General features: G+C 40.6%; 1 long non-coding RNA gene across 1 annotated transcript; it reads left to right on the top strand.

Annotated features, from left to right (window-relative positions):
• Nucleotides 1-496: 496 nt before the first annotated feature.
• LOC104159935 lies at nt 497-2,074 on the top strand. Its single transcript, XR_696434.1, has 2 exons — nt 497-683; nt 1,467-2,074. It is a non-coding gene; the product is annotated as an uncharacterized LOC104159935 (long non-coding RNA).
• The last annotated feature ends 8,023 nt before the right edge of the window (nt 2,075-10,097 follow it).

Here is a 10,097-nt window from a genome sequence, read left to right on the forward strand (position 1 = left end):
ATATAAATAATGTATTTTTAAGTTTAAATAAATAAAAATAAGTTTGCAGTTGCCTTGGCTCATTCTGGCCTGGAAGATTGACAGAGTGTTTCTATAGAAATGAGGTATCTGGCAGCTGCGATCAAGCCTTGGGAAAAAAAAAAAAAGGAAGCTTGCACACTTTTCAATGTGAAAAGGAAAGTGGGTACCCTGGGAAAAACCTGCGGGGTGGTCGGCAGCGTTGGGGCTTGGGGACATGCTGAGAGGCAGCAGCCGAAGCGGCAGCGGGGTCCTTTGTGGGCCGCTGGTCACTGCGGGAGCGTTCCTGAGTTGGTCACGCTTGTCCAAGGCGCTGTGTAGGCTTAGAAGGGATACTGCTTCGTTTGGACTGTCAGTGTTACGTTAGAGGCCCAGTTAACTAACTGAGTTCAGCTGGAGTTAGAACTCTGAGGTTTTTATTATGCTAATGTTGAAACAGAATGCAATCTATCAACATGATGCAAATTTTTCCCCTTTCCAGGTGTGGTTTCAAAATTGCAGAGCACGCCATAAGAAACACGTTAGTCCTAATCATTCATCTACTGCTCCTGTCACAGCAGTGCAGCCCTCCAGGCTGTCTCCTCCCATGTTAGAAGAAATGGCATACTCCGCGTACGTACCCCAGGATGGGACTATGTTAACTGCTCTACACAGCTATATGGATGGTATGTATAACAACTTTGCATATCCAAGTAAAATCGTTGTTGACTGTAGCAAGAACAGTTTACCAAGTACCAATTAAAGAAATGGAATGGATTTTTAATTTCTAGTATTCTTTATCGAACATCTTAATACTGTATTTGCTATCTACACCTCATTAAGTGGTGTGCCTCTTCAAGCAGTAGCCCTTCACTGTAAGAGCATAGCTGAGGATCTGGGTGTGAAGACCGCTTTTTGTGCTTCCTCCAAACTATGAATACTAGTAATAAAAATCAACCCCCCCCTTTTTTTTTAAAAAAAAAAAACACAAACCATGCCACATTTTTTAATAACAGTAATTTTAATGAAAACTGTTTACCACCCACTTGCCTGGCCCTTACCCCAAGGATTGCAGGTATACCCAGTCCAGCCACTTCACTGAAAGCTTCAGCTTCCCTCACAGTAACACATGGTGAGGGGAGCCCGGTGGTCAAAAGTGTGTTTCCGTCACTGGGTGTCTTATGACCCCTCAAGTCAACAACTTTGGCTCATGTTTGTGATCAGGAGAGACTGTGAAGGTTTGGGGAGAACTAGACACTCAGCCGCATGTGTTGCCTGAGCTCATTTTTCTCCAGAGCAGTGGCGTAGGCTGGGCTGTGGGTGGGGGAGTGTGAACGCTGGGCTAGGGAAAATAGAGCATGCTGCGGTGGTTGGGACCAATGAACTGTTATTACCCAATGGGATTTACTAGCTTGTGTTCTTTTTCTACCTCTGATAAAGTTGACTGGTACATATTTCTGTTTCTGTAGCTCATTCACCTACAGCTCTTGGACTCCAGCCTTTGCTACCCCATTCAATGACACAACTGCCACTAAGTCACACCTAATTCCTCTCTGTCAGGGATATAAGCTATTAAGGATGTAACCTTAAGTCATTTATTGTGTATTAAAAATATCATTGGAAAGATATTAATGTTAACTTTTTATTTAACATCTAAAGCATTTTCAAGATCATTTTTGCTGCCCAGGTATGTAAGTATATTTAGCCTGCAAGACACTTTTATGGATTCTGCATAAATAACTATTACATTGTTTACAAGCCTTATTAAACACCTTTTTGTATTGTCTGGAAGTAGTCCACTCTAGTTATGTGTGTGTTAATTTATTTGTCATCAAAAGAGCACTTTGCCTAAAAGAAAGGACTGACAATTGTGCAAAATGTTTACAATTCTTTGTGAAATTGTAGTTTATCATTAGTTTGTATCTGTAAGTTATTGCTAAAAGTATTACTTGTATTTGAGTTGTATACAGCCTATATGTTAAAGCTTATTTCTGTGAGTTTACAAAAATAAATTTTGGTTGCAAATATTTTCAAAATGAACTGAATAAAGTTCCTGCTGTAGCATGCCGAGCAAAAATGTTGCTGTGTTTATGGCTGAACTGTGATCATCTGTCAAGTGCCTAACTTGAATCTTCAATTTTAAGAGAAGGTCCCTGGTATACTTAGGTACACTACACCAGACTTTCAGGAGTCTTCCTGTCTGTCTCAATGGACTTTTAAAAATCCTTTAGTGGGCTTGGATGGGTCTTGAAACACCCCACATAGGTACTTCTTTAAAGTAAGTATACACAAAACAGTGCTGCTCCTGAGAGTGCACGCCTGCAGGGTGAGGGAAATGGTGGATGTCCAGGATAGATTTTTAACTGTGATTGAAGACAGCAAGTGGAGAACCTGGATTTGCATCTGCTTTAATGTTTTGAACTTTTACTGCTTCAGCTTCTGGGTTTTTTTCAGTGGTTTTATCTTGTGATTTTGTTAAGCAGGATGGTGACTAATATGCAATTCTTAAACAGAGTCTGCATTTTTAAAGTAAAATCTAGTTCAGTATTTTAACTGACCTGTATCAAACTGCACATGAACAGAGACTGGAATCCAGTGAAATGCACAAAAGTCTACTGTGTTTTAAATTGTTAATGTGCTAAGGCTTAATTGCAAAGCATGTTTTGATACACCCAGGCTAGTGCATACTATCGATTCAACTGATTTTTGTCTTCACAGACTAGTTTCCTTCAAGGATTTAAGACGAGTAGATCCCATCCGCATACCTAAACTTTACTTGCATCAGAAGGGAATTATACTTTTGAAGGCGTGTGTGTCCATGTTTTTTTCCTCTCCCAACTGTGAGTTAGTGTCTCTGCTCTGTGAAACTGCTTTAACTGTCCTGGTCAAACCGTTTCCAGTCATGGAAAAGGTGGTATTCTCCCTGTGACCATGGAAAGATGATGGCTTCTGAGAGCATAACACTAATGGCAAGCTCTGAATTATTCGAGTTCTATAAATTAAACATTGGCATTGTTTCAAGTGCTGCTTACAGATGTCTGAGCTAATCTGAGTAGCAAAAGCAATCTGTTTGCACTGGCACAGTGGTTTGTCTAGGCTAATATTACCCTGCCACTTTTTTTTTTTCACAAAGCTAAAGACATGGGGTGTTGTGGAACTTGACTGACTTTGTTTTATTCTAACATACGTAAGCTCTTAGGGAGACTCTGGGTGGAATACTGACTTCAGTATGTTGTTTTCAGTACCTAAGCTAGCTCCGTATATCTGCATGATACAAGGCTGCCTGCATATTAGCAGACAAACTGGTTTTTGTTCATTTGTTGGGTCTGATATGCAAGTAGGACAACCTCATTGCTGAAGTTTTACCAGTTAAATGCTAAATAATGCTAATTTAGATCTTAACATAACTTGGCAATTTAAAATACTATTCTGTTGACTTGTTTTAAAATGCAACTTGACTTACATCAAGTCCCTTTAAAGAAAAGTAATTGCTCCAATTTGAAGGACTAAGCAGCTTCAGTCTGCCTGAAACAAAGTAAGTCTAAGCTTGTTTATGAAACACCCCATTCTGTTCGGTTCCAAAGTCAGTGCAGGATTAAAGCGGGGAGCAATTTTCCTATTTCCCTGTGAAAACAGGAAGCGGGAGAATTCGTCTTTCGCTACTGTGAATGCTTGAGCAGCTTTTTGTGAGTGCGGCCGGGGAGATGTGGAGTTGAAAACAGGCAGCTCCAGCTGAGGACCTGGACTTTTGAGTCTTCCCTCTGAGAACGTCAGAGCTGTGACACCGCCAGACGTCGGCTGCCTGCGGTGGGTGTTAGGCTGGGTGGGCGGACAAAGGACACGGGAACCTGAGGGCGGTTTTTGTCGTCTGCCCTCGGCTGGGGCGGCTGCGGTGGCCTGACTTGGGAGTTTGAATGCTTGTCTTTTTCTCCTGGTTGTGCACTGGCTTGCATTTGTGACTTTGCTGCTGAGCTCCTCGGACCGTGGAGCCATCCTTACTGCCTATCGCTGTTTAAGAGTAACTTGGATATTGCAGTGTTGAGGAGATTCATGGGCTCTCTACAGGAAGAAAATGCAGCTGTAGCTACAGCAAGAACATGCAGTACACTCAGGGCCTTTTAGGCTGCACAGATTCAATTTAAAATTGAAATGTTGTATGAAATCAGCATATGAAATTAATTAGTCTTAACATCTTGCTTAAAAGTGACCCGTCTTGAACAGAGAACAATACAGAGCTCTGCCTAGCGCTCTGCTTGTGGATGCTTTTGCAGAGAACTGTATTTGTAATATATTCCATCTGGTCCCAAAGTGTTTAGCTTACAGTTTAGCTTAAGGTAGGATGATCGTATGGCACTTGCTGATAGTTTCAGTGCAAGGTATCTTAAGAAATCCGAAATGGAACTAACTAATGATGCAGAACATATTTTGCATCAAGAGGTTCTCAAAGGAAGGAATATCACTAAAAAAGTTGTGTCTCTCAAATACTGTGAGAAGACTGGCTATCAACATCTGCTCCTTTTTCCCTTCCTTCCCTGACCTGTCTAACCAACGCAAGTTGGGGCTGGCTGACACATCATTCTGTGTTGGAACAAGTAACTACACCACAAAATAAAACTTAAATTTTATTATATTCAACCTGCTGTAGGAGGAGGGAGAAGTACAGATGGAAAATATCATCCTAGTGCGGTCTTCACAGAATCTTTAAAGGATGTCTGTTTATTACTAGAAGTTGGTAGTATTTCAGTTTGCAGGGTAAAGAACTAGGCTGTTGCTACAGCATTTTCAAGATCTTTTAGAAGTTTTTCAAACTTTGCAATTAAATACCGGGGGGGGGGGGGATATTCCAACAAAAGAAAACCCCAATCTTCTCCTCCCTACCAAACAAGTCCAATTCATCAAGTTTTTCATACCAAGTCATATTTTCTAAATGTCTCTTTGTTTCCGTGCTGTTTTCTTTGTCCATGAAAATTTTAGCCGAGCCCTTACTGATGCACAGCAGAAGGATTAGGGCACCTAAGTTGCTCATTGCTGTGTGTTCCAGGATGATGACTGCTTTTCTTCTAATAATGCTTGTAATTATTAATAATTCTTCTAATAATATAGTCTTGTTATTGCTGGTGTGGTTACAGTTTTAAAATTATTGAATAAAATAATTAGACTGAAATGACCCTGCATTGCTGGATTCCCTGGCTTTCCTCTGCCCCTTTCCTGGGCTCTAGGCAGTGCATCGATTCTTCTTTCCCCGGTGTCTCCCAAAAGTAAGTGAATGGTTTGGAGAGGTTGCTGTCTGGCTCACCTGTCCTGGGAGAAAGCTACTTGGAAATACTCGGGTTGAAATCATCTAGAGCGCTTGCTTTTGTTGGCCTTGGTACTAACTATACTAGTGACTTGTTCATAGATTTCTTTTTATGTTTTATTGTTTTTTTTTGTTCAAAACTGATACAGGTGAAGGTGTAGTTTGACCTTCTGGTGTTCGCTGGCTATAGTTTTGACTCTGAGTAACAGATCAGCACTAGCCTTACTCTTCATTAGATTTATTAACAAATGTACACGACACGGTTTTCTTTACCCTTGCTGACATTTGCTAATGCTGCCTGATTTTGTGAGCTGACTTTTTGGCCAGAAGTTCATGTTGTCTTTTATATTTGCATTATAGTAACCATAACTACTTTCTGCATCCTTTCTACGGTTACGTGTGAAGTTGAAGAGTTGCTTAAAGTTTAGGCAAGCTGGTCTTATTACAGTTCCACCTGTCCTTTATTCATTCACTTTTTGTAAGTATAGATAACTGTTATGAATAGTTTTGATTTCTGAAGAAACTGATGATTCTTGTCTTCACTGCCCCTGGCCTATGAAATTTTACAGCTCAGCTCTGGATTTGTGGTATGCCTTCTTGAAACCCTACGTTTTCATCTTGCAGTACACCACCCCTTGGGACATGCAAAGTTAGTGATGTTGTAAGGACGGGTAGTCAAATAGATGTATGAGGAATAGTCTCTTCATAAAATATTTTGACACATGCATCTGTGCTCTTGTCTCCTTTTTCCTTGTCTGTTTTTCTTTTTTTTTAATTACTTTTGCACTTAAAAAATCGTTACTGATTCAAAAGTCACAGTGGTTTCTGACAGATAAAATTGATTCTGTCCTTCATTCAGAATGACCACCGTTTTATGACTGAAGTATGTATTATTAAAGTAGAAGTTGCAAGCCTTCTGCTTTTTGTACAAAGGCAGGTGTCACCTGCTGTCACAGCTGGGGTGATCGTCCCCACTCTCTGCTGTGCTGATGACACGAAAACCAAGCTGGAAATTCAGAGGCGGCCACGACTCTGCTCACCCTGTGCAGGGCTAGCAGGTGCCCAGTGCCTGGAGCCCTGCCAGCCCTGGCTAAGGGTTCACTGGCTTCTATACTGCTGATTTCACCCATGGCTTTCACCATTACAGTAACATACATTTAAACTCCAAATATCCAGCTACTCCGTACAACCTCCTAGGCAACTACTTGGGAAAAATGTGTGCACCTGCGGCAGAAAAAATTTTGCAAGTTCAAAAATTTAACTTCTGTCAATTTAATTCTGTGTGTTACTGTTGATGCTAGTTAACTTTTAGCCCCTGTTCATTCTGCAATTAAAAAAGAAGCAACTAGACTTGTCATACAAGCCACTAACAGCATGATAACCAAGCTTTTTCAAAAAATGAGAACAATTTATCATTAGTTTAAATGAAGACCAGAAAAAAAAAAAACCACCCTGAACTGGTTTAGTTTCTGCAAAGGTCACAGCTTCGTTATGTGTGGATGAGTCTCCAGAACAGTGACATCCAGGGACAGAGAGAGAGAGAGTACAAGATTTGTAACAAAACACAGACTGCCTCCAAGTTGTTAATAAATTGATTTACACTGAAGTATACATTTGCACATTTTAACTCTCCTATTTCCTTTTAAAATAAAATGAATAGTTACTGAAAACATACCACTCTATTAACTTTCTCTTTCACATGGTAGAACATGAGAGAACAAGATGCTGAGTGGGTATCTACTGCACTCCTGTGTACTTTTAACTGGCTCTAATACACAGCGATGGACTGCAACTCTCATTTTAGAGCGTGACCTTCCGTTCTCTTACGTAGCTATCCTGGTTTCAAGCAGAATAGTTTTTCCTTTAAGTTATACGAGGATGCCTTTTCAGTTACAGGTGAGGTTGTAACTAATGCTCACCCTGTTAAGAAATGCTGAGTCCAGAAGAGGTTCTGAGCCAGGTGATGCTCAGGCAGCCTCTCTGCACCTGGGGGTTCAAAGGAAGGGGAACACTGCAGGTACTGATGGTGTGTTTTCATCAGCCGCTTCAGTTTGAAACAGCAGGTATCTTTGGGATGTTGTCGCTTAGAACAATAGAATCTCAAACTCTGGAGGTCTACATTTGTTATAAGGCCACCACTTTGAAATTGTTTACAGATTTTTTCCAATAAGTCTGGTAGTAATAACTGCAATACAAATGTATGATAGCTATTTTTCTCTCCTGTGGGGAAAAGGGTTATTGTAGACTGATATGCTGTATAAACTGAAGTTAAAGACTTATTGAGTCATTCTTAGTTCTTCCATATGTGCTAAAACAACCTCCCATCACATGTTTTCTGCATTCTGTTTTGAAGAAATTACACATCATGAGTAGTCTCCAAGAGAAAAATAAATCTTAATTCTTATCTGCATTTATTCTCTATCCTGGCATCATCATTATCCCCAGCTGGCTCATCATCAACACTTAGTCTTTCTCATTCTCTTTAAGGATGGTGTTTTTATATTTTACACTTGATCCTGATTTAGGAGAGCTTAAACTCTGAGATTCAAATGGCTTTAAATCTGATCTTCTATGAAATGGATACTAGGGAAGGGAAAAAAAAAAAAAAAGAACCTCTTAGCAGAGTAGCAGAGGAAATTTTCAATGTGTAAAATCTTCCTGGGGTACACCAAACTTACCTGTTACAACTGCATCCTCTTCCGTGGCACGCTCTCCTTCACTTTCCCCTTCTCCACCAACCCTTGAGAGGAGCAAAATAAGTATTCACAAGGAAGCAGCTGAAATAAATGTATTTCCTCATGCCTGAAAATCAGCAGTTTCAGCTAACATTTCTATTAACAAAATATAACATGTGGTTGATCATAGTAGCAATGGTCTGTAAGAGCTGCATATGTACAATTTGTTTTGAACACACTATCCACCCCCCGCCCCGACCCCTTTCTGTTTTCCTGATACTGAGGGCAGCAAGTTCTGCATCGGTTGCATTTATCCCAAGTTATACTGAAATTATATTAAATGCAGCTCTGATATTTGACAGACTCCCCAAGATATTTGCATCTTATGGAGCTGGAGCAACAATAAAAAGACAAAATTGAAAATCACGGTGCATATGAAAAAGTATTTAAAACATTGAAGTACAAGTAGCACTTTTTTCTGTTTTGTTTATTTGAAAGCTATCCAAATCTTTGATGATTTAGACCATCTTCTGATTTGAAATAGTATTGCTGTAGTTGGTGAAACCTTGACTAGAATACAAGTTAAGCTATAAACAAAACAGTTTGTGTGGCACACGACAAAGTAAACGCCTTTGACCTCTGTTTCCTGATACTGGACCAGCAGAGTTTGATCCCTGCTTATTTCCAGGTGTTGAAAGTGGTGCAGTGCTTGCTCTCAGTTTCTGGAAGAGTGTTTTGACCCAAACATTTCCTTTCAATTTCTATTTTCAATTAGTTTCAAAATCTGCACTTCAGTCAGGTCCTTCTAAGGCAAGCAGAGCAACTGAACTTGTTTATCACTCTGTCCTCTGACCACCAAGTAGCACAGGAGACTGCTTTGGCCTAAAATGGATGCTCTGATAGTTCTAGATGCAGGAGTCCGTGGATACAACCCGGCACGGTTGTGCTGTAGCCAGTCGTGCAGCACTAGTCACTCTTCTCTTGATGGGGACGGATGCCAGCAGCCATGTGGAATGACACCCTTTATCTGTAGCCTCTGGATGGGTCTCCTGCAAAAAAGAATCTTCTGTAGTTTATTTGGCTTTGTCAATATCTTTCTCTAAATGTAACTCCTTTGTTCTTACTGTATTCACGGGTTATGACAAATGTGCCATGAATACCTTGCTTCTGGACTGCTGAGAATTTGCTCTGACGCACTAAGCTGAAACATGGAGGCTGCAGTCGTACAGAAGACTTCTCGAGCGCTGGCCGTTCTGGCTCCTCACTGAGCTGCTCTGCCACCAGCCAGCAGCTGTGGGATACCGACTCCTCTGCTAGGACAGAACAAACCCTCTTAGGTAAAACAGGTAGCTTGACACTGTATTTTTTCTATGTAATAGTAAAGCTAAAGGGCAGCTAATTTTGTATTGCGTTGCTGTGCTGCAGCATCCTTTTAGTGCTGGAAAATTGTAATGGTAACCTAGAATATGAGGCGATTATAGAATAAACAAATCCCAGCTTTTTCAGAGCTAAAACTGCACACTTTCCTGGACGAAGATGTGTTAGTTCTATAACGAATGTCTTAGTCTATCTAAGAAGAAAAGAAATCATCTTCTACACAGACAAAGTGTAAGGCAAAAAAAGCACGATTAAGTTGATGATAGATTCAATAGCGATTTTCACATTGTTCTGTTGTTCCTTAGACCAGTTAGTTAGAATGTGGGTGCAGTCACCTCTCCTCTTCACCTGGATGTGGGTTTTTTTTCCTAAGTCTGTGTTTTGCTAGTTCAGCGGGGAGATTAAGAAGATACGCGACATCTTTGCTGTTTGAGACAAGTGTTGAATGTACCTCCCGAGCCCTTGCTTAGTTCTCTCGTGCTGCTTAAGGGCCTTGGTGCAAAACCACAAAAGGCAAAGATACTGGCCAGAGTATTCACAACAAAGGTAGTAACTCTCTTCCTGAACTCAGCCTTAGAAGCTCAGGGCTTACTTCTTTGTTCTAAGCTGCTGTAGTAATGTCCATATAGTTTCTAAGCATTTTACAAATGTGGCTCTGTGTGTAAGGACATCATCCAGAAACGCAATACATGCACTTCCCCACAGATGCATCGAGGAGATCACGTATTTGTTAGACTGCCTGGGAGTCCAGC

Source organism: Cariama cristata, unplaced genomic scaffold (assembly GCF_000690535.1).
Source record: "Cariama cristata isolate BGI_N322 unplaced genomic scaffold, ASM69053v1 scaffold33723, whole genome shotgun sequence".
Lineage (NCBI taxonomy): Eukaryota > Metazoa > Chordata > Aves > Cariamiformes > Cariamidae > Cariama > Cariama cristata.